This window comes from Mesoplodon densirostris, chromosome 7 (assembly GCF_025265405.1).
Source record: "Mesoplodon densirostris isolate mMesDen1 chromosome 7, mMesDen1 primary haplotype, whole genome shotgun sequence".
In the NCBI taxonomy this organism is placed as follows: Eukaryota; Metazoa; Chordata; class Mammalia; order Artiodactyla; family Ziphiidae; genus Mesoplodon; species Mesoplodon densirostris.
The window spans coordinates 46,473,755-46,499,671 of record NC_082667.1 but is presented as its reverse complement, the minus strand read 5'-3'; the positions used below and the strand labels follow the sequence as shown (position 1 = coordinate 46,499,671).

General features: G+C 44.0%; 1 pseudogene; it reads left to right on the top strand.

The window, feature by feature from the left end:
* The first annotated feature begins 1,737 nt into the window (after nt 1-1,737).
* LOC132494160 (tyrosine-protein phosphatase non-receptor type 2-like) lies at nt 1,738-25,917 on the top strand (annotated as a pseudogene).

Below are 25,917 nucleotides of genomic sequence, written 5' to 3'. Positions count from 1 at the left end.
CAGGCAACTATCTCTGGGGTCAGGGTCTGGACTCCACCCTGTTCTGGGGGAACTTTATGGTCTATACACCCTGGTTTACTCTTTTTTTTTTTTTTTTTTTTTTGCGGTACGCGGGCCTCTCACTGTTGTGGCCTCTCCCATTACGGAGCACAGGCTCCGGACGTGCAGGCTCAGCGGCCATGGCTCATGGGCCCAGAGGCTCCACGGCATGTGGGATCTTCCCGGACCAGGGCACGAACCTGTGTCCCCTGCATTGGCAGGCGGACTCTCAACCACTGCGCCACCAGGGAAGCCCCGGGTTTACTCTTTTTAAATTTTTTTTTAATTAAAATTTTTTTCAGCTTTATTGAGGTATAGTTGACAAATAAAATTGTAAGGTATTTCAAGAGTACAACAGGATGATTTACTATATGTCTACACTGTGAAAGGATTTCCCCCCGTCGAGTTAATTAACACACACATCACCTCACATATTCACCTCCTTTAGGTTCTACTTTCCTAGCAAATTTCACTTATACAATAGTGTTACCAGTATTAGTCACCATGTTATACATTAAATACTCACACCTTATTCATCTTATAACTGGAAGTTTTTTTACCAACCTCTGCTGACTGCTTCCATGTCCACCCTGGGCTTTACTCTTAATTCTCTCCCCTGCTTCCCTCCTTCCAGTCTCTTTCCCTCTGTGTCATCCCCCTCCCTCTCCAGAGCAGGGCGAAGCTCTTTTGCTCAGAGGCCACTTCACCCAGTGGCTTTGTGGCTGAGTTCCTTTCAGTCTCACCCTCTACCCCGAGGTGCTTGTCAAAGTAATTTCTCAAAACAAAAGTAGTCCCCTCTCAAAGAGGAACTCTGGGGCCAGCTGTCGAGAGGACGTTTTCACCACAACAGAATCCAAAGAAGGTTTCGACAGCTTTGACGTTGGGAGCAGATTTGAGTAACCTACACATTTTGTTAAAAATGAAATGATAAAGAAAACTCATGAATGACATGGAGGGAAGGGGATAAAATTCTCTCAGAAATCCAAGTGGCCCTTTCCAGTAGCTGAGACTAAAAGGGAAGCAAGTGTGCACCTTCTCAACCTAACACCTGACCCTGATCCCCGCAGGCCCTAGGGGTGTGGAGAGGCCTGCTGGGCCTGCAAGCAAAGGTTCCTGGAGGGAATGGAGGTTGGGGCTTACCTGGACGTCTGGGGGCGATGGGGAAGCTGGAGCCAGGGAGCCTGGCTGGGATGGACCCCCCTGGGGCCAGCATCTTGGCAGGGCTGAGTGCCAAGCCTCACTCCTACCACTGTGATGCACACTCGGGCAAGCACAGAGTGACTCCCAGTGCCCCGGCAGGCCGAGGTGGAGGGACCCTCTTCTGCATCCCTGCAGCTGGCTGGTTGGCCCACCTTATCACTGTCACTGACACTGTGTGGACTTGCCTCTTTTCCCCACTGCACTGCACCTCCCTGCCGGCAGGCACCGGCTCCAGTTTATTGCTGTGCACCTGGTACCCAGAGGGTACACAATACATATGGAAAGAAGGAAGGAAGAAATGAGTGGATCCCTGGCTGGGGATCCTGGGTCTGATTTCTAGTTTCTACACTGACTTATTCTGAGGCCTCTGGCAAACCTAAAAACCTCTCCAACACTTCACTTTGCTCAGAACAGGATGGTCTTGAAGGGAAGACCTAAGGATCTAATAAACTAGATGAGAAAGCACTTGGAAAGTCAAAAGGACGAGGAACAGTGGTTATGGGGTCAGAAGCTCACAGGCCCTGCCCTGTGACCAACAATGTCCTCTGTACGGAACTTGACACTGTGTCGCATGAGTACCTGCGCTTCCCCCCCAAAGCCCAGCTTCACTTTCCTGCTAGCTTCACTTGGGATAAGTGGAGACCCAGAGAGCGAGCCACTTGTCCAGAGCCACCCAGCTCTCTCTCAACAGAGCTGAGGTCAGAACCCGGCCTGGTAACTCTCGCTCCCTCCCGGCTGGGAGAACCTCAGGAAGCAGGCAGCTGAGAAGGGCAGGGGTGGGGCCCTTGGTAACTTCAGAGGATGCTGCATACGTGCAGGGCTGTGCGTGCTAATTTTAGAAGACATTTTGAACATAAACTCCAGGGTCCTGAAATTCAATCAGGTAGAGTCTGAATGTAAAGAAAAGAAAGCTTGCAAGGTATTCAGAATTTAATTCAGTCCTGCCCACTCTCTCTTCCTTAACCCCCTTTCCTCCACTCACTTCCCATTAGTGCCATTTTGTCCCTTTCGTGCCACTTCTGGGCGCCCAGGCCTCTCACCTCGTCTCTCCCACACGCAGCCAGGTGAGTGGGCCTGATGTGCAGGAGGGCCTGAATTTGAGTTTGACACTGAGCAAACAGAGAACAAATGAATAAATGAATGGAGAAGCACATAACTGGGATGCAAGAGCCTCTGATGGACAAGTGGACGCTAACATCTTAATAACCGGTATTGGCTCCTCTCCCTCTGAGTTCCTGTGTCCACACAGGTCTCATGTGGAAAGCCTGGTTTGTTGACAGTTTCGAGAAAGAAATTCCTTTTTGGGGTATTCTGCCTCTCTGCGCCTAAGTCTCCTCACTTGAAAAACAGGAGCGATGCTAACCCTTACCTCATAAGCTTCTGCAGGGCCCACAGGGGTGTGTAGCCAGGAAGGTGCAAGATAGCTGGTAGACTCTCACAGTCCTAGATGTTCCCTTAAGGGGAAGGCACGCCAGCCTCCCTCACTCTTCTGCTCACCACCACCCTCCAAACCCTAACCCTTCACACATAGCGGGTACCTGCGTGTACATGTTTACACTGTGCACACTGCACAAACCTCACACATCCAGAGCACACAGAGCATACCATACATTCACACACACGCTACACACATGCCCTCACTCTCACTCAGGCCCAACAAACCTGAGAACATGCCATTTCCTGGCTGCCACCTATGTGACATGATTAAGAGGTTCTTCCAATGTTTCTTCCAGGGTCAATTCTTTTTTTTTTTTTTAATTAGTTTCTGCTTTATAACAAAGTGAATCAGTCATACATATACATCTGTTCCCACATCCCTTCCCTCATGCATCTCCCTCCCTCCCACCCTCCCCATCCCACCCCTCCAGGCAGTCACAAAGCACCGAGCTGATCTCCCTGTGCTCTGCGGCTGCTTCCTATCTATCTACCTTACGTTTGGTAGTGTATATATGTCCATGCCTCTCTTTCGCTTTGTCACAGCTTACCCTTCCCCCTCCCGATATCCTCAAGTCCATTCTCAAGTAGGTCTGTGTCTTTATTCCCGTCTTACCCCTAGGTTCTTCATGACATTTTTTTTTTAATTCCATATATATGTGTTAGCATACGGTATTTGTCTTTCTCTTTCTGACTTACTTCACTCTGTATGACAGACTCTAGGTCTATCCACCTCATTACAAATAGCTCAGTTTCGTTTCTTTTTATGGCTGAGTAATATTCCATTGTATATATGTGCCACATCTTCTTTATCCATTCATCCGATGATGGACACTTAGGTTGTTTCCATCTCCAGGCTATTGTGAATAGAGCTGCAATGAACATTTTGGTACATGTCTCTTTTTGAATTATGGTTTTCTCAGGGTATATGCCTAGTAGTGGGATTGCTGGGTGATATGGTAGTTCTATTTGTAGTTTTTTAAGGAACCTCCATACTGTTCTCCATAGTGGCTGTACCAATTCACATTCCCACCAGCAGTGCAAGAGTGTTCCCTTTTCTCCACACCCTCTCCAGCATTTATTGTTTCCAGATTTCTTGATGATGGCCATTCTGACTGGTGTGAGATGATATCTCATTGTAGTTTTGATTTGCATTTCTCTACAGGGTCAATTCTTGATAAAATATTGCTAGACATTTCCAACAGTAATACCTGGCCTGTACTTTATCCACTCTCATAAAATCACCTGGGGCCTCCTCAGAGGCTGTTCCTGTCTCCTCTGCCCACAACGGGTATTTACTTCCCTTAGATCCTTGGTCTGGAGCAAGTTGACCTGCAGTGACTCCCCAGTGGGGTTTTAGCCCAGGAAGTGTCCCGGGGTGTGGCTGCGAGCCCATGCTCTCTGAACTCTCAGGCAGCGGTCCTGGCACCTGGCCCTCTTCCTGAAGCCCAGTGCTCATTGCTTGTCAGATCTTCAGTTACTCATTCCCACACACCCCAAGTTGGAGAATGGACTCAAAGGGGATGGGCTTAGACATAGTGATAATGAATTTGATTATGATTTTTTTGTTCATTAAAAAAATATTTATTTATTTGTTTATTTTGGCTGTGCTGGTCTTAGTTGCGGCATGCAGGATCTTTTTAGTTGCAGCATGCAGGATCTTTTTAGTTGCAGCATGCAGACTTCTTAGTTGTGGCATGTGGACTTCTTAGTTGCGTCATGCAGACTCTTACTTGTGGCATGCATGAGGATCTAGTTCCCCGACCAGGGATCGAACCCAGGCCCTCTGCATTGGGAATGCAGAGCCTTACCCACTGGACCACCAGGGAAGTCCCTGATTTTGAAAATGTTGAGTTCAAGACAGCTGGCACCTCCAGCTAGAGGCCAGCTTTGGAGTTAATGGGAGAGATCTCAACTATAGAGAAATAACTTTGGTAATTTATGCATATTTATAGAGTATTTGTTAGGCATTACATTTAGTTACTAGAATCAAAAACCAGAAAAAAACAGCGGCTTAAACAAGATAATAGTTGATTGTACTTAACATTAAGAACTGGTGTGTTGGTTCCATGGTATCTTTTAGGGGCCAAGGAACCCTTCTGTCTTTCTGCCTCACCATTTTAGTGTATAGTTTCCATCTTGGAATTGCCTCATAGTCAGATATGGCTGCTAGAGCACCAGCCATCATCTTTGCATTCCAGGCAGGAAGAAGGAGAAAGAGTGGAAGGTTTAAAAAAAAAAAAAAAACAGTACCTGTACCAGCAACTGTCTATCTTCTTTTTAAGCTCGTCATACCCAGCAACTTCTGTTTATACATTATTGGCTAAAATTTAATCAAATGGCCTCATGTAAGTACAGGAGGCTGAGAAATGTAACCTTTTAGCTAGCAACTTGCACCTGGCCTCAGCACACCATTTGACAACCATAAATACCCTTGTCCTTTTACAAAGAATACACCCCCTTCTCGAGGGAGACAACCCCAAAGTCTTGACCAACTTGAAAGCTGGGCTCTCTAAATGATGGGCAGTGCGTGCCTTCACATTTGGATGTCCTTACTGTCCAGTGGTCTAAATGCTCCAGGGCCAAGTCATCTCTGCCCCTCCTGACATGCTCAGTATGCAGTGGCAGAGTAGGGGCAGGAGAACCACTATACACACTGTTGGAAAAGGAGAGAATGGAAACACGGCACAGTCACTGGCCTGACACAATGACCCGTCCTCCGGACAGCACTTCTGAAGACTCCCTACCATCTCAAAGGAGTAAATTCCTTGGTTATCTCGTCTGCCAGCCTGCTGTTCAGCTCTCTGGAAAGATCCCCCTTACTCATTGTTTCCTGGGTCCCCTGAGTCTCAGTTGGTCCAAAGTCCATCTTTGTATTAACTAGAAAAGGCACCTGTCTGGGCGGTAGGAGCTTTGCTGGGGTGTGGCTTTGGCAAGTAGACAGTGCCGTTGTGCTAATGAGGAAATGACAGCCCTTCTCCCAGGAGACACAGCTCTGCCCCAGAGAGAGTGGCTTGGAGAGGTGGAGCACAGGCTGGATTTCACCCCAGCTGGGTTTCAACTGGGCATCTTTGTGCAGTGCTCAACATGCTTATCTGTAGGTGGTGGCCCTGGTGGTGCCTGGCTCCCCTCTCAGGGGAGATCTCTAGTCATAATCCTTCATGGACATATCTGAGGTCTCTTCAGGGACAAAGTGCCCCTGGACAGCACAGCTTTAGCAGCTCCCGGGCTGTAGATGTGGGTTTGGGGATGCTGGGATTGTACCAGGGGTTTAATAGTCACGGGCTGTCACAGGGCTGGTAAATGAACGGTGTGCCTGAGAAGAGAGTGTAGCAGGAAGAGAAGCAAGTGCCAGATCCTTGAGAAACATTAAGGTTTAAGAGGCTGCCTAGAGAATGAAGAATCACCACGGAACTCAGAGAAGGTAGGACAAGAAGCCAGGGGAGAGGAAGGAGAGAAGTCAGCTCGGAGACCAAGAGAAGAGGTACACAGGGGAGGGACTGGCAACGTGTGAGATAAGACGAAATGGAAATAGTTGTAGAATCTGCCCTTTGACCTTCAATTACACTTTGACCCCTCTTATGGCAATTACCTTACTCTCCCTCACAGCCTAGGGCAGGGTGTGTGTTTCCAGTTTTCCTATGAGGGGGCGATCCTTCTCACTTTTCTGTGACATTTGGCCCTATGAGCAGTCCCTCTCCTTTATGCTGTCCTCCTTCAGCTTCTGGTATCAACTTCCCTCTCCCTCTCCAATGGTTCCTTCTCAGTCTTATTGGCTGGGTTCCTCTCTCTGTTCTCTCCAGGGCTCGGACATAAGTCAGCTGCCTTTTCACTTGTGTACCCCCATCGACAATGCCGTTCCCTCCTGAGGTTTCAACTCCCATGGTGATATTTCCAAATTCACTGATGCTTCCTGACTTGTCTCCTGATCTGTAGACACATTTTGGACATCCCCACCTGGATGGCCCGGAAGTATCTCAGATCCACTGTATTAGAACCAAAAAAACAGAAAGAAAAAAAAACATAGAATTTAAGCAAGAAAACAAAATTATTGCTTCGTATAACTGAAAAGGCCAAGATATATAAATTCTGAATTTGGACGTGGCTGGAGCCAGTTTCAAACTGGGTGGGTCCTCTGGGTGCTCCCCTCTGTCTCTAGGTCTCTTTGTCTCTCTCTGTCAGTGTCTGCTGCATCTTGGCTCTTGCCCCGGAAAAGTCTTCTCCACGTAGTGGCAAGATGGCCCTGGCAGCCTCCACTCTCACAAACCTCAGATGAATGAAGATTAAAAAAAATAGATGTGGGGGAATTCCCTCTCAGTCCAGTGGTTAGGACTCTGCACTTTCATTGCTGTGGCCCAGGTTCAATCCCTGGTTGGGAACTAAAATCCCGCAAGCTGTGCAGCAGGGCCAAAAATAAATAAATAAATGACATAAAAATAAATTAAGGGCTTCCCTGGTGGCGCAGTGGTTGAGAGTCTGCCTGCCGATGCAGGGGACGCGGGTTCGTGCCCCGGTCCGGGAGGATCCCACATGCCGCGGAGCGGCTGGGCCCGTGAGCCACGGCCACTGAGCCTGCGCGTCCAGAGCCTGTGCTCTGCAACAGGAGAGGCCACAACAGTGAGAGGCCCGCGGACCGCAAAAAAAAAAAAAAAAAAAAATATATATATATATATATATATACATATATATATATATATATATATAAATTAATTAAAAAATAGATGTGGAAGAAAAATCTCCAGGAGTTTATTGTTGGTCCTCCTTGGGCCACGTGTCTGCTACTGACCATTTCCTTTGGTTGGGATACAAAGGCTGGCACATGTGAGTGCCGGGTGGCATCCTCTGGGCAGGGCGAGGCCCTCTTCCCTCCAGCCAAACGAATCATTTGTTGTTTCTCTGTGTCCTTAAAGGCTCTTTCACATCCTTGTTCCTGTGCATGTGATATTCCCTAGGCTTTAGTCCTGATTCTTTTTCTAGCCAATTCTTACCCTTCTTTATACTCGGTTGACACCTCCTTTGGGAAGGCTTCTGGCATGTCTCTGTTGGATGAGGTAGATGAGATGCTTGTGGTGATTCTATGAGACCTTGAGATTCTGTCATACAGTTATCCTGGCACTTATACATATTACATCCTGGCAGCACTTATACAGTTCAGTGCTTATTGGTTTTCTTGTCTGTCTTCCCCATGTTCTGTGAGATCCTTCAGGGCCAGAATAACCTCTTCAGCTGTGTATCCACAGTGCCAAGTCCAGCTCAAATGTGTGTTCAACTGAACTGAATTGAATCAGTGGTTGAATTTGTACAAAGTAATGGCACACAGCAGTAAGGGACCCACATCACAATTGTTCATGAAAACCTGTATCATTGGCCCAAAGACTGAGGGCCTTCTAGGTCAAATGCCACTATTTTTGAAGCTTGTATAATGGCTGTGTTGAGAATGGATATTAGAGTCAGACAGACCTGGGTTCAGATTATGCCTCCACCTCTTACTAACCCTTCAACTTAGGCAAGTTCCTTAATTATCTGAGCCTTGGGTCTTTATTTATAAAATGAGGATTAGTAACATCTACTTCATAAGTCATTGTGAGGATTGAAATGAATGAAAGAAAGCGCTTATGAACAGCTGGTAGAGTGTTACACAGGCTCAATACACAGTCTTTCCCCTGTACTTCTGCTTTAGATACTGACCACCCTCCTTGGGGCCATCCCAGTTACGGCTGTTGTCCTGTCCTGTTGTAATTGTTAACAGTCACTCTTTCACTCCAAACAGCATCCTGTTAAGATGATAAATTATATGGTCATCTTATTAATAAGCCCTGACACACCATCCAATCTGCTGTTGGCGGTGCAGACCTGACTTCTGCTAAAATGACAGCTGGGAGCCATAATCCCAAATTAGACAATCCAAGGTAAGGGCAGAGGCAACTGGAAGCCATACTCCCAGGGCAGGCACATCCTGTCCACAGCAGAGACCTCTGTAGCCATCTTGGCATTTATGTGCACCTGAGGGCTAAGCCTAGATGTCAACAGCCAGTCAATGGCATTCAGAGGCTTTATTTCCCTGAATGAAAAAGAGAGAGTTGCCACTTTTTGGACTTAAAAGACAAATTCTATTTCCTTCTCTCCAAACCTCATCCTCCAGAACCTGAACTGTCTGCCGGATGTTCCCTGACTGGGAATAAAATTACTTCCACTCGGCGCTCAATCTTTAGTCTCTTGGTTTTCATGTTTATTTTAGTAACAGCACTTATTTTGAAAACACTATTTGATTCTAAATGATGCACCCTTCTATGATTGCAATTTTAGCATTGGTTGCTGTCCTAGATTATCTGAGTTCCTCAAAGATGGGGACCATGTCTTGCTGCCATTGTGTCTCCATCATCCACCACCAGTGTCTGCACATGTGTACTGAGTGGATGGATAATGAATATGAATGAGATGGCCAAACCTGTCCTTGGTATTGAGTGCATCTGCCAGACAGGAGTGAGCTTTGTGCCACTCTTCCATGGCCCCTGAGGACGTAGGGGCTGAATTCACCCAGAAGCAGTCCCAGAAAATGAGTGGCCTGGGCTTGCGATGTCTCAGTGACTTGGTAAAGACTGCCTTTGGCTTATTTGGTGGGGGTTGGCCACCACTGCCAGGAAACTAAACTGTTAATTACCCAAATGAGATCCTCCTGGGAAAAAACTCAATATTTATTAGCAGCTGTTAGAAAAAAGCTGATGACATGCTTTTCTCACCTCTCCTGATGGTAAAAGAAGCTTTAGAGAAAGAAACTGAATGAGTGAGGGAAGGATTGAAGGGATGCCAGAATGAAGTAAGAAGGAAGGAGAGTCATTCGTCCACACACATGTAATTCACATGTCTGGTCATTTCTTCTAGCTTAGACTGGATCCCATGACTCAGTTTTGCCAGCATTCGTATAACTTGTAAAACACCAGGACCCACTCAGTCCTGCATTACTTCATTATATCACCCATATTAGTCACGGTTTGGGCGGAACAGAAGTCACTCTAGGAATTTCAAGTAGAAAGAGGTTTAATACAGGGAATTAGAGATTTCCACAGCCATTGGAATGGGGAGATTTCCATTTTCAGGAAATCCTGAAGTGCAGAGGTCTCAGCTGCTACCCCAAGGGGAGGAATTCCCAGGGCACTGCCCAGAAGGGCTGGGAGCTGTGGTTGGTGATACAACAGCTTGTGGTACCAAAAAGGGTGGTTCTCAGGGTGATACCTGCAAACATCTGCCAAATGCCCACGTGCCTGCAAACAGCTGCCCCTGGGACATAATGACTTCTCGTCCTCAGTCTTCCAAAGCCCCTTAAGAGCCTCTCTTTGGCAGAACGGACCCAGAGCCAAGAACTGAAAGGGACTCTGGGAAAAGCAGTTCCAGGATTTTCCCCTGAGTGGATGGGCTGAGGATGCAGCTGAGCTGATCACAGACTCTCTCTCTCTACATATAGTCCTCATGGACTTGTGCTCACTCACTCATTCATTCAATGAATAGTTAATGAGGACCTGCTATACACCAGAGTCTGCACTTGTACTAGTCAAATTCCTCTAAGACTTAGAGCACAAGTCTGTATCTTCTATTTTTTTGTCTTCCACAATGTATCACAATTCTGGGCACATAAACAGATGTGCATGAATTGCCTGTTAACTGACCTTAAACATGGCTAGCCTGGAATTTCCAACAGAAGTGAGAAATATAATTTACATACGTCTATATAGATAGATAGATATTTATGGATATATGTTGTGTATATCTTACTATTATAAAGGCATAACATGCTGATTAAAGACAATTTGAAAAAACTACATAATTAAAATTTTTAAAATTACTTTGAGCTCATTTTAATTTAGCAAAATCCTTACTTACCAAAATAATCATTTGCCAACATTTTTAGTTTGCCTTTTCAGTTATTGTTTTCTGCTTTTTTCTTTTATATAATATTAATATATTATTATTACTTTATATCTTTTTTCTTAGTATTAAGGTATTTTAATATTACTATATTTGTAAAATTTTAATAGCTGAGGAACAGTCAATTGAGTAAATTCATTATTGTTTAATCATTCTCCTAATGTCGGAAGTTTAGATTGTTTCCAATACCAGGTATTGCGTAAGCCTTTGTTTTCCTTTTATTGGTAGGTTGGGTCCTGGTGAGTATGGGTTTGCATCCTCTCCTTCCTCCCTCTCCCAGCCCTTGATATATGATCAAGCGGGCTGGAGGGTGTTCTTGGCCCAGGGCTATTAGTACACTGTGTTAATAGAACTCCCAGTTTGTTGTCCAGAATGAACATCGTTGGCCCCCAGGGACCCTTGCTTTAGTGCAAAGAAAGGAATCCACGCCTGTGTGGCAAAGAGGAAACCTGGCTTCCAGTCCTGGATGTGAGTTCACTGCTGTGTGACACTGGGCTTGTGTCCTTACCTCTCTGATCCCCCCATTTCCTCTCATTTGAGAGAATGACCAGTTAGTCTATGCACTTCACTAGCTCGGCTGCTCTTTAGATTTATCTCATCTCTGACCTGCCTTGGTATGAAGAATTCTCTGGCGACTCTCCTTCCATTCTGATTGGTCAGGCCTTTTCTTGGGGGTATTTGGTGGCTCAGTTCAGGGGCTGAGATCCCCTCCCCATCTCCCTGCCTTTGTCCACACGGTTTCTTTCCTCCACCTGCATTGCCTTTCTTCCCAACTCAGAGATGATGCTTGAGCAGTGCCCAGCTCAGGGTGCCCGCTTTGTTTTCGTTTCTTCTACTCAGTACAAAACACAGCTCAGATACCCCCTTCCTTGATGAAGTCTCTCTAACTGGGCCGCCGCAGCTCCGTGTCCTGGCCCCCATGGTAGCCCTTATCATGCCATTTGATGCTACTGCCCTTGCCCGCATGGACTGTGAGGTCCTCGAGGCACACATCAAGCCTCACTGCTCTGTGGCAAGGTGCCTGGCACCAAGTGGCTGTTCGTGACTGTGTGGAATAAGGGAATAAAAGCGCACCACCCCTGGGGCTTCCCTGGTGGCACAGTGATTAAGAATCCACCTGCCATTGCAGGGGACACGGGTTCGAGCCCTGGTCTGGGAAGATCCCACATGCCGCAGAGCAACTAAGCCCACGAGCCACAACTACTGAGCCTGTGTGCTGCAACTACTGAAGCTTGCATGCCTAGAGCCTGTGTTCTGCAACAAGAGAAGCCACCGTAATGAGAAGCCCGCACACCGCAACAAAGAGTAGTCCCCACTCACCCCAACTAGAGAAAAGCCTGCGCGCAGCAATGAAGACCCAGTGCAGCCAAAGATAAATACAAATAAATAAATAAATGTATTAAAAAAAATAGCGCACTACCCCGAGCAAGCTGACTTTACGCTGACAATCTGGAGCTGGCAGAATAAACACAAACCACCCTCCTCAACTGCAAAACAGGAAAGCAACTTGGGGAGGTTTCCTCTGTTTCCCTTGTTGGAGCAGGATGCACATTTTTAGGGCTGAGCAGGTCCAAGCTGAAGGATTTTACCTCAACAGCATATCCGTTTCCAGCATCCCTTTAAATGCTAGTTAGAGTCTCTCCCCAGGGATATCTGGCAGATTCCACTTCACTCTGAATAATTTTCATCCTCTTTATGCAGAGAGGTGGGTATGGAATGAGGGCGTTACCTGGCTGCGCCTGAAGTCCTGGGTCTGCGCTCAAAGTTGTCTCATTTCCATTCCCTCCACCTCCCGCCTTCCCAGCTCTGAGAGGGGCCCACTCCTGGTGCCCCTCCCTGTGCGGACACAGAGGCAGAAATAAAACTGAGTAGCCCTCGCTCATTTAATCTCCACCACCACCTTTCCAGGTAGGTTTTACATCCCCATTTTCACAGCTGAGGAAGCTGAGACCCAGAGAACTTTGTTAACCTGCCCGAGTCACAGAGGCTAAATGGCCGAGGTGCGATTCAAACTTGGGTCCCAATTGAGGGCTTCTCAGGGGCAGCTTCTGTGCTAAAGAATCTTTACACGGATGAACCCATTTACTTCCTAGGAACCCTCAGGAAACCCCAGGAGACAGCTGGATTAGCCCCATTTTGCAGTAAGCTATAGAAACTGGGGCATAAGAGGGAAAGCAAAGCAGCTGTGCAAGGTCACAAGGCTACTAACCGGCTTGCCCGCATCGTGTCTGACTCAGGACTAGGTCTCTGTCTGTGCCTCTTCTTCCTCTGCCTGGTGTCTTCACTCAGGCAAAGGCAACAGCTGCATTCAGGTGGCTGGGCAGTGCAGCTCAATGAGTATTTGGCCCAGTAGGAATGATGTGGGATAGCATGCAGCTGGTCACTAGGCCCCGCCAGGGGGGCTCTGTGGACTCGGAACCTTGCAAGCTGGAAATCTCTGTGGATAAGCCCTGTGGTTCTGCTCCGAGGGACAGGACACCCCTTCTCCCTGAGTAGTTCTAGAAGCTCTAGTGGAACAGACGTTTCCTGCATGGCTGAATCTCCAACATCCTGGTGCTTGGGAGGAAGGCCATTTAGATTACTCTCCTGGATCCCAACAGTGACTCCTAACCAGGCTCCCAGAACCTCTCTCGCCTCCCTCCAGTCCACTCAGCACACAATAGCCAGAATAATCATTAAAAAAAATACAGGGCTTCCCTGGTGGTGCAGTGGTTAAGAATCCACCTGCCAATGCAGGGGACATGGGTTTGAGCCCTGGTCCAGGAAGATCCCACATTCCGCAGAGCAACTAAGCTTGTGCACCAAAACTACTGAGCCCGTGTGCTGCAACTACTGAAGCCCGCCCGCCTAGAGCCCATGCTCTGCAACAAGAGAAGCCACTGCAATGAGAAGCCCTCCTAACCGCAACGAAGAGTAGCCCCCACTTGCCACAACTAGCCCCCGCTTGCCACAAGAGAAAGCCCATGTGCAGCAACAAAGACCCAGTGCAGCCAAAAATAAATAAATAAAATAAATAAATTTATAAAAAAAAATACAGAGCTGAGGATGCCACTCACTCCCTGAAAACGCTTTCATGGTTTCCCATTGTTCTTAAGAAAATAGCCAAAATCCTTGCCTTGTCCATCCCACGGGAGGGCCTGTCTCCCTCACTATGCTTCAGCCACCTTGATGTTTCAGTTTCTTGGTTTGCTCTTTTCCACCTTGGGATGTTTTGCTCTTTGTAGTTTTTTATTTTAAGATATTCTCTATGCTATGCCAGGCCCGCCTCTTATCTTTTAAATCTTGTCTGTTCCTCAGAGAACCACCCCTAACTCCTGCAGAGCTCTACCATCTCCTCTTATAGTTCTTCCCTTTCATGATATTTACCATCACGTATCAACAATTCTTTATTTAGCGTAGGCAGCGTTTCAGTGTTGATCCCTCACTGGTATGTAAGCTCCCTTGTGGGGCAGGGGCTTCCTGTCCCGGACTCCAGTACCTGATGCCATGCAATATGTACGTAGTAGACCTGTGACAGATATTTCCTGAATAAAGGATGTTAAGGAGTGAGCTATTCTTACCTTGGAAGCTGTTTCCTGCAGACACCTGAATTTTCCAAGCCCGATTTTTACAGACGCTCTTCTTGGAAACCTCTTCCAAATGAAGCTGCCCTCACACTCTGAACATCAACGGCTATGGGGAACACACAGCTGCAAAGAATTTCTGCTTGTAATTAAACTACAATGAATGAAATAAGTGACACGTTGATCTTTCTCCCTGCTCACATATCTGGGTCTGTGTGTTGCATACTAATTTCTGGTCTAAATCAATTAAAGTCCTTTGGAGAAAAAGGACTGTCCTTTAGAACAGAAGTAAGGGAAATGTTTGGAGAATTGCGGAAGACAGCTGGGCTCTTGAAGAGAGATTGGAAGGAGCAGGAGGGAGGGAACTTTCAGGTCCCGTAGTTCTGCTTTCACCTGACGAGTGAGATCTGGGTTTTGAGACCTTAATCAACCTGGGTTGTGGAAATGTACCTCACTGTGAATTGTCTCAGTCCTTAGGAGAGGCAAATAACAAGAAAACAACTGGATCTTAGGGATTTAGTCTAAACAATCAGCATCTCTGAGCTGCCCCATCACTAATATGGCTTTAGGGCAGTTTTCTTCTTCTCCAGCTACAGTACCAGGTGGGGAGAATTGATGTTGGTAATGAGGGTCTGAAGGCCTCATAGCATCCTCAGACACCTGGGGATGGCTTGACTGCTTTCAGACTGCTCTTACTTACTCAGGCAGGAAAGTAAAATCTACATTAAGTTTCATAAAAATTTTACATTTTCTCTCGCTAATTGCTGTCTCAGTCATTCAAGAAATCTGTGTTCAGTTTATATAAAAGGGGACCCAGACACAGTGTCTGTCCTTGAGGTCTGCGTGTGGGGAAGAAAGCAGCAAGTGCTCTAGACAAGGCATAATTATTGGTTTGGAGGTGCTGTAATAAAACATACGCCACCTGCTACTGTATATGTGCATCTCTTGTGGTAATGGGGCTTTATTGGGTTGTATCCTGATAAAAGTAGTCAATTTAATCTATAGAAAAAAATCCTGCATGTAAAGTGAGAGCTCTCTGAAAATATTCTCACTGTCGATCACCAGTGGAAGAGGCAGGGTTCTCAGACAGGAACGTGAAGCTTGGAAAGCATTAGGTAGGAAGGATGGAGAACTCCTGTTTTTCTCAGGGCCTCTCTTGGTTCTACTTTTAAGGCCTTAAGATGTCTAGACTCACCTGTGGTAACTTACCCTGTGTCAGGTATTGGGCTAAATTTCTTTATATAGGAATCCCAGCCCTAAAATGGAAGGAGTGATTATCTCCAGTTTTACAGAAGCGGAGACTGAGACTCTGAGAGAGTAAAAGTTTTATAACTAGTAAAGGAGATGGTCTTGGGATTCAATACAAGGTCTGTGTGAACATACAGCTTGCGCTTTTACCCATGGAGCTATGATGCATTCTGGATGATGAGTTTGAAGCAGTGATGTGTTGATAACTGTTTAACAACTAGCTCTGAAAAATAGATAAATAAACAATGCCCTGATTTTTGCTGATTTCTGTGGTGTAAATACTCCCACCATGGCTGATTTCAAGTTACCAACATGAAGGCACTCACTGAACAGGGAGGTGGGAAGAGATACGCACAGCTGAGCCGACTAAGGCACACCTCTGAAGTCACCCACACTATCGAAACAAGCTAGAAGCTTCTACAGGGTGAAGTCTACAAGCTCCGGAGAAGAAAGCCTATTACTGAGCTGAGTGAAGCCTTGAGAACTAGTTTATTCACATACATATTGCTCTCTTTCTTCTTTTGTTTTCCAGAAGATTTACTGAAGCCTTGAATGAATGCCTCTCCTTGCTCAGCTGTCCCACAAAAAATTTAGGAAATGGGCTTCCCTGGTGGCGCAGTGGTTGAGCGTCTGCCTGCCCATGCAGGGGACATGGGTTCGTGCCCCGGTCCGGGAAGATCCCACATGCCGCGGGGTGGCTGGGCCCGTGAGCCATGGCCGCTGAGCCTGCGCGTCCGGAGGCTGTGCTCCGCAACGGGAGAGGCCACAACAGTGAGAGGCCCATGTACCAAAAAAAAAAAAAAAAATTTAGGAAAGCGGGGAAGCCCCTCTCACCCACTCCACCAGTCTCCAGTGGTGGTGGCAGAAGATGCTTAGTGAGACATCCCCAAGGACACAGGGAACCTTGGGTAGTAGGGCTACAGCTGTTCCTCCTCTCAGGAAAATCTTCCATTGATTATTTCAGGGAGATGGCATTTTTCCCCTAGAGAAGCTTTGAAACGTTCTCTGGGATAACTGAGCTCTAGCTCCGTTTTCCCTCATTGTCTGTGGCCACCTCTTGACCTTCAACCCCAACGTCATCATCACCCTAGTTTTTCCTTTACTGTCAGCGTTCCCTTCAATGTGTGATTCTTGGACCACCCATAGCCGAATCAACCTAGAGGGCTTGATGAAAATGCAGATTCCAGGCCCAGGGAGCTGCACGAAACATGCTCTCCAGTTGATCATTATGTTCAATATTTGAGAGTCAATTCTCTAAACTGTATTTTCTCAAATGTTTCCAGCAGAACTAGGGGTCATAGGATATTAACAAGCATTATGTAAAAGAAAAGCACGAAAGAGGCCTCAATGGCAGGGGTCTGCAGAGAGCTAAAAATCGAGTGGTGGCATCTTTCTGTACAGCCCTTGAGCTAAGAATGGCTTTTGACTTTTTAAAGTATCGTACAAAAAAAAAAAAAAAAAAAAAACTTGACTGTAGGAACACTTGGCACCTTTAATAACCTAATGTGCACCAGGGCTCTTCAAGAGGGTGAATAGCATCTCTCAATCATGAGAACACGGAATTTCTCCTCTATTATTACTATGTTTTGTGTTTTTTTTGCGGTATGCAGGCCTCTCACTGTTGTGGCCTCTCCCGCTGCGGAGCACAGGCTCTGGATGCACAGGCTCAGTGGCCATGGCTCATGGGCCTAGCCAGGCTCCGCAGCATGTGGGATCTTCCCGGACCGGGGCACGAACCCGTGTCCCCTGCATCGGCAGGCGGACTCTCAACCACTGCACCACCAGGGAAGCCCCTATTACTATGTTTTTATAGAGCATATTATGGAACGAGTGTTCTGTAGAATACGCTCTGAGAAACACTGTTCTAAACAAATTAATTCCAATCCAAACTTGGCAATCAGTTTCCCTTGAATCTTTCATTGTGATATTTTCTTTTATCTTGGTCAGGGATGCGATTGTTTCTCCTGACTCCGTGGATTCAGTCCATTCTTCCAGGTTTTCTGGTCAAGTCTTCTCTTTCCCATCCTCTACCTACCATTGCCTACATCAGTCACAATCTTTTCTTTTCCAAACTCTTAGAGCACGTAGTGATTGTTCAGTAAAACCAAGACTTTCTGAAGCTCCAAGGAAACGAAGGGTTCCAGAAAACAATAGTATTTTCTGGCTATCTGAGGGGTTACCATTTTTGGCATGAAAGCATTATTTAAGCTAATTCTTTTGGACAGCAAACCATCCTGAATAATTCTTTAATTGAACATAATTTAACTTGATTTTCATGACATGGTGCAGAGAGAAGATCATTTGATGGAAAGATGAGAAAAGTTGTGTTTCCAGCTGAGTTCCACCACTAATGAGATGAGAGGCCTGAAAAGTCACTTTTCCTCCCTAGCCTCTGAGAAAATGGGGTTATTGGCTTAGATGTTCTTCAAGGTCCTCCGAGGTCTAACATTCCATGATGTTCTGGTATTGCAGAGTTCCAGTAAAGGGAAAGGGATGAGGCAAGTACACTCAAGTTTCTATTAGATTTATATCTGATGATTTCTTGCCACACAAATCAGTTACTATGGCTAAATCATGTTTACCATACAGATTTTAAAAAACATTCTAATTGATAGTTAATTCTACTTGGTGAGCAAAATTCAAATTTTTGCACAGCAACAGATTAGAAGTCAAAGATTTTCTTAATACTATTAAGTGGATTTTCTTCTTCATGAGTTGAGTCTGGCAAGGCTTTGATCATGGACCTTGACAGAATGTTGGTACTTTTATGCCTTTTAGAAAGCCCCAGCTGTCTGAGACACTCTGTCCCTGTGGTCTCACAAATCTGACTTGATCACTCTTAATTTATTTCTCAGATAAAGCTATTGAGTGTGGGAGAGTTGCTTTTTCCTTTACAGGAAGGTCACCAACTTCAATTCTGTGGATTTCTATTTATTAGTTGATGCCACTGGCATGCAAAGTTTGGCTAGGCTGTCACTCTGCTTCCAAATCCTTCCATCGTCTCTGACTTTCCAGTGAATTCCCATCAGAGGCTGTCCTGAGAGTTCTGTTTTCTCCTCAAGCTTCACCCCGTCCCATCCTTCTCAGCCCAGCAAGAGGCTGTACTTTTCTTCTTCATCTCAAAGCTCTTAAAGCACAGAGTGATTTTCCTTTCCTCATTCATTCATTCATTCAAAATCTCTTGAATGTTCAATCGATATGAATTGGGCATAGGCCTTCCCCCTTGAGGTATTTCCACTCTGGTGGGGGGTTAGAAGGAATAAAAACACCAATAAATGTGTATCTTACAAGTCTTTGAACACCAGAGGAGAAGCATTTACTTTGCTTGAATGGAAGAATCAGGAAAGTTCCCCAGAGAAAGTGATCTGTGAGTCGTGTCTGAGAGGGCGAGTCTAGTTCAATAGGAGACAATCGGGTGACCAGCACTCCAGGTGGAGGGAACAATGTGTACAAGACCATGAAGGCATGAGATAGTATGACATGATCATAGATTGAGTGAGAGAGGGCCTAGAAAGCAGGACATGTTGGAACCATGTTGGGAGAGGAGCTGGAAAATCTGGTAGGGGCTCCATCATCTGGGGGGAAGAAGTGTCTTCCCTCTTCTGTGCTCCTGGCACCACTCCCTTCTCCAGCATCTTGCTTCTGAGTTCTCCTTTTCTTTGTTATCTTATCTTTCAGTTCACAGAGAGGTGCAAATCTTATCTTTCTTACGAACACGCACACACACACACACACACACACACACACACACACACCAACTTCACCCCACTCTGCTTTAAGCTTGCATCTCATAGTCCTTATACCTAGTTTCAAGTTCTTGAGAGAGCAGGTTGTCTCACTTTCTTTACTTCTTCACCTCTCATTCTCTCTACCTCATTGCAGTCTGGCTTGAGAAAAAATAAGAAGTGTGTTGGGCACATCATCCAATCCTAAAGTTGTAAATCTAAAACCTATGAGTCAAATTTTTTTCTTCACCCCACTGTGAATTTTAAGGAATCCCATTTTATTTTCTTCCTTATTTATTTGAAGCTCATGTAGGCTCAGTTCCTCTCTGAGTATGTTTTAATTTACTTAAAACAAGTCTATCCTCTTTCCCCTGCACAGTTATGTAAAGCCAATGGCTCCTTTAATTCCAAGGCCATGGGGTTCCCCTGTTGATGCAAAGGCTGAAACAGGGATCCATCTTCTGGGGAGGGTGGCTGGGCCGTGGCGGGGCGGCCAGAGCACAGCAGCCCAAGCATCCCCTCAGAGCTTCTTAGAAGGAGCTCGGAAATTCGCAGTGAGTCCCATGACTAGCCTCAGAGTGACCAAGTTTCCAGAAAACAGAAATCGACACATATACAGAGATGTAAGCCCATATGATCACAGTCGTGTTAAACTGCAAAATGCTGAAAATGATTTATTAATGTCAACTTAGTTGACATAGAAGAGGGGCAGAGGAGTTACATCTTAACAGAGTGTCCACTTCCTGATACAGGTTGTCATTTCTGGCTCATGGTTTGGCAGCAAAAGACCAAAGCAGTTGTCATACTAAACTGAATCATGGAGAAAGAATTGGTTAAATGTGCACAGTACTGGCCAAAAAAAGATGAAGGAGAGATGCTACTTAAGGAAACGGGATTCAGTGTGAAGTTCCTGTCAGAAGACGTGAAGTCCTATTACACAGTCCATCTGCTGCAGTTAGGAACTACCAATAGTGGTGAAGCCAGAACAGTATCTCAGAAGCAAGAAGAACTACAATCCTGCAGGCTGTGGAACAAAAACCACATTCACAAAAAGATAGACAAGATGAAAAGGCAGAGGGCTATGTACCACATGAAGGAACAAGATACACAACTAAATGAAGTGGAGACAGGCAACCTTCTGGAAAAAGAATTCAGAAAAATGATAGTGAAGATGATCCAGGACCTCGGAAAAAGAATGGAGGCAAAGATTGAGAAGATGCAAGAAATGTTTAACAAAGACCTAGAAGAATTGAAGAACAAACAAACAGAGATGAACAATACACTAACTGAAATGAAAACTACACTAGAAGGAATCAATAGCAGAATAACTGAGGCAGAAGAATGGATAAGTGACCTGGAAGACAGAATGGTGGAATTCACTGCTGTGGAACAGAATAAAGAGAAAAGAATGAAAAGAAATGAAGACAGCCTAAGAGACCTCTGGGACAACATTAAATGCAACAACATTCGCATCATAGGGGTCTCAGAAGGAGAAGAGAGAGAGAAAGGACCCAAGAAAATATTTGAAGAGACTATAGTCGAAAACTTCCCTAACATGGGGAAGGAAACAGCCACCCAAGTCTAGGAAGTGCAGAGAGTCTCATAGAGGATAAACCCAAGGATAAACACACCGAGACACATAGTAATCAAATTGTCAAAAATTAAAGATTTAAAAAAATTATTGAAAGCAGCAAGGGAACAATGACAAATAACATACAAGGGAACTCCCTAAGGTTAACAGCTGACTTCTCAGCAGAAACTCTACAAGCCAGAAAGGAGTGGCATGATATACTTAAAGTGATGAAAGGGAAGGACGTACAACCAAGATTACTCTACCTGGCAAGGATTTATTCAGATTTGATGGAGAATTCAAAAGCTTTACAGACAAGGAAAAGCTAAGAGAATTCAGCACCACCAAACCAGCTTTACAACAAATGCTAAAGGAACTTCTCTAAGTGGGAAACACAAGAGAAGAAAAGGACCTACAGAAACAAACCCAAAACAATTAAGAAAATTGTCATAGGAACATACATATTGATAATTACCTTAAACGTAAATGGATTAAATGCTCCAAACAAAAGACACAGGCTTGCTGAATGGATACAAAAACAAGACCCATATATATACTGTCTACAAGAGACCCACTTCAGACCTAGGGACACATTCAGACTGAAAGTGAGGGGATGGAAAAAGATATTCCATGCAAATGGAAATCAAAAGAAAGCTGGAGTAGCAATACTCATGTCAGATAAAATAGACTTTAAAATAAAGAATATTACAAGAGACAAGGAAGGACACTACATAATGATCAAGGGGTCAATCCAAGAAGAAGATATAACAATTATAAATATATATACCCAACATAGGAGCACTTCAATACATAAGGCTACTGCTAACAGCTCTAAAAGAGGAAATCAACAGTAACACAAAAATATGGGGGACTTTAACACCTCACTTACACCAATGTACAGATCATCCAAAATGAAAATAAATAAGGAAACAGAAGCTTTAAATGACACAATAGACCAGAAAGGTTTAATTAATATTTATAGGACATTCCATCCCAAAACGGCAGATTACACTTTCTTCTCAAGTGCACATGGAACATTCTCCAGGATAGATCACATCTTGGGTCACAAATCAAGCCTCAGTAAATTTAAGAAAATTGAAATGATATCAAGCATCTTTTCTGACCACAATGCTATGAGATTAGAATTGAATTACAGGGGAAAAAAGGTGAAAAACACAAACACATGGAGGCTAAAAAATACGTTACTAAATAACCAGGAGATCACTGAAGAAATCGAAGAGGAAATCAAAAAATACTTAGAGACAAATGACAATGAAAACATGATGATCCAAAACATATGGGATGCAGCAAAAGCAGTTCTAAGAGGGAAGTTTATAGCTATACAAGCCTACCTCAGGAAACAAGAAAAATCTCAAATAAATAATCTAACCTTACGCCTAAAGGAACTAGAGTAAGAAGAATAAACAAAACCCAAAATTAGCATAAGGAAAGAAATCATAAAGGTCAGAGTAGAAATAAATGAAATAGAAACAAAGAAAACAATAGCAAAGATCAATAAAACTAAAAGCTGGTTCTTTGAGAAGGTAAACAAAATTGATAAACCATTAGCCAGACTCATCAAGAAAAATAGGGAGAGGACTCAAATCAATAAAATTAGAAATGAAAAAGGAGAAGTTACAACAGATGCCACAGAAATACAAAGCATCCTAAGAGACTACTACAAGCAACTCTATGCCAATAAAATGGACAACCTGGAAGAAATGGGCAAATTCTTAGAAAGGTATAACCTTCCAAGACTGAACTGGGAAGAAACAGAAAATATGAACTGACCAATCACAAGTAATGAAATGGAAACTGGGATTAAAAATCTTCCAACAAACAAAAGTCCAGGACCAGATGGCTTCACAGGTGAATTCTGTCAAACATTTAGAGAAGAGCTAACACCCATCCTTCTCAAACTCTTCCAAAAAATTGCAGAGGAAGGAACACTCCCAAACTCATTCTATGAGGCCACCATCAGCCTGATACCAAAACCAGACAAAGATACTACAAGAAAAGAAAGTTACAGACCAATATCACTGATGAATATAGATGCAAAAATCCTCAACAAAATACTAGCAAACAGAATCCAACAACACATTAAAAGGATCATACACTATGATCAAGTGGGATTTATCACAGGGATGCAAGGATTCTTCAATATACACACAACAATCAAAGTGATACACCATATTAACAAATTGAAGAATAAAAACCATATGATCATCTCAATAGATGCAGCAAAAGCTTTTGACAAAATTCAACACCAATTTATGATAAAAACTCTCCAGAAAGTGGGTATAGAGGGAACCTATGTCAACATAATAAAGGCCATATACGACAACTCACAGCAAACATCATTCTCAATGGTGAAAGACTGAAAACATTTCCTCTGAGATCAGGAGCAAGACACGGATGTCCACTCTCACCACTATTATTCAACATAGTTTTGGAAGTCCTAGCCACAGCAATCAGAGAAGAAAAAGAAATAGAAGGAATACAAATTGGAAAAGAAGAAGTAAAACTGTCACTGTTTGCAGATGACATGATACTATACATAGAGAATCCTAAAGATGCCACCGGAAAACTACTAGAGCTAATCAATTAATTTGGTAAAAGTGCAGGATACAAAATTAATGCACAGAAATCTCTTGCATTGCTATACACTAATGATGAAAAATCTGAAAGAGAAATTAAGGAGACACTCCCATTTACCATGGCAACAAAAAGAATAAAATACCTAGGAATAAACCTACGTAGGGAGACAAAAGACCTTTATGCAGAAAACTATAAGACACTGATGAAAGAAATTAACAATGATACCAACAGATGGAGAGATCTACCATGTTCTTGGATTGAAAGAATCAATATTGTGAAAATGACTATACTACCCAATGCAATCTACAGATTCAGTACAATTCCTATCAAATTACCAATGGCATTTTTTATGGAACTAGAGCAAAAATCTTAAAATTTGTATGGAGACACAAAAGACCATGAGTAGCGAAAGCAGTCTTGAGGGAAAAAAATGGGGTTGGAGGAATCAGACTCTGTGACTTCAGAGTATACTACAAAGCTACAGTAATCAGGACAATATGATACTTGCACAAAAACAGAAACATAGATCAATGGAACAAGATAGAAAGCCCAGAGATAAACCCACATATCTATGGTCAACTAATCTATGACAAAGGAGGCAAGGATATACAATGGAGAAAAGACAATCTCTTCAATAAGTGGTGCTGGGAAAACTGGACAGCTACATGTAAAAGAATGAAATTAGAACACTCCCTAACACCATACACAAAAATAAACTCAAAATGGATTAGAGACCTAAATGTAAGACTGGACACTGTAAAACTCTTAGAGAAAAACATAGGAAGAACACTCTTTGACATAAATCACAGCAAGGTCTTTCTTGATCCACCACCTAGAGTAATGGAAATAAAAACAAAAATAAACAAATGGGACCTAGTGAAACTTCAAAGTTTTTGCACAGCAAAGGAAACCATAAACAAGACAAAAAGACAACCCCCAGAATGGGAGTAAATATTTGCAAACAAATCAACAGACAAAGGATTAATCTCCAAAATATATAAACAGCTCATGCAGATCAATATTAAAAAAACAAACAACCCAATCCAAAAATGGGCAGAAGACCTGAATAGACATTTCTCCAAAGAAGACATACAGATGGCCAAGAAGCACATGAAAAGCTGCTCAACATCACTAAATATTAGAGAAATGCAAATCAAAACTACAATGAGGTATCACCTCACCCCAGTTTGAATGGGCATCATCAGAATATCTACAAGCAACAAATGTTGGAAAGGGTGTGGAGAAAAGGGAACCCTCTTGCACTGTTGGTGGAAATGTAAATTGATATAGCCACTATGGAGAACAGTATGGAGGTTCCTTAAAAAACTAAAAATAGAATTACCATACGACCCAGCAATCCTTCTACTGGGCATATACCCAGAGAAAACCATAATTCAAAAAACACATACACCCCAATGTTCATTGCAACACTATTTACAATAGTCAGGTCATGGAAGTAACCTAGATGTCCATCGACAGACAAATGGATAAAGAAGATGTGGTACATATATACAATGGAATATTACTCAGTCATAAAAAGGAATGAAATTGGGTCATTTGTTGAGACATGGATGGATCTAGAGACTGTCATACAGAGTGAAGTAAGTCAGAAGGAGAAAAACAAACATTGTATATTAATGCATATATGTGGAACCTAGAAAAATGGTACAGATGAACCGGTTTGCAGGACAGAAATTGAGACACAGATGTAGAGAACAAACGTATGGACACCAAGGGGGGAAAGCGGCGGTGTGGTGGTGGTGGTGGTGTGATGAATTGGGCGATTGGGATTGACAAGTATACACTGATGTGTATAAAATTGATGACTAATTAGAACTTGCTGTATAAAAAAATGATTTTAAAAAAAATAAATTACAGAACGGTATCTCACTTTCATTATACTACCTGGCCAGATTTCAGAGTGCCTGAATCCCCAGTTTCATTTCTCAATTTCTTATTTAAAGTGCGAGAATCTGGCTCCTTGAATCCTGAACACGGGTCTGCAGTGATCCGCCGTCGTGCTGGCATCCGGTGGTCAGGCACATTTTCTCTGGTGGACACTTGTCTTGTTCTGATGGAAAAAGGAGACAATATTAACATTAAACAACTGTTACTGAGTATGAGAAAATGCTGAATGGGGCTGACTCAGACACCAGATCAACTCAGATTTTCATACATGACTATAATAGAAGGAGCAAAGTTTCTAAGGGGAGATTCAAGTGTACAGAAATGGTGGAAAGAACTTTCTAACAAAGACGTTATGTCCTGTTTTTGATCAGTCACCATCCAAAATAATGAGTGAAAAATACAATGGCAACAGGATAGGCCTAGAAGAAGAAAAACTGACAGGTGACAGATATACAGGACTGTCCTCTAAAATGCAAGATACAGTGGAGGAAAACAGTGAGCGTGCTCTGTGCAAGAGCCTTCTGGGGGACAGGAACGAGCACAGCTCAGAAGGTGTAGCAGATGAAGCAGACGCTGAACGAGACCGAACGATAAAAGGAAAAGGCGGTTTCATTGGCAACCTATTCTAACTAAGATGGGTTTTGTGTCAGTCATTTTGGTTGGCGCTTTTGTTGGCTGGACACTGTTTTCTCAGCAAAACACCCTATAA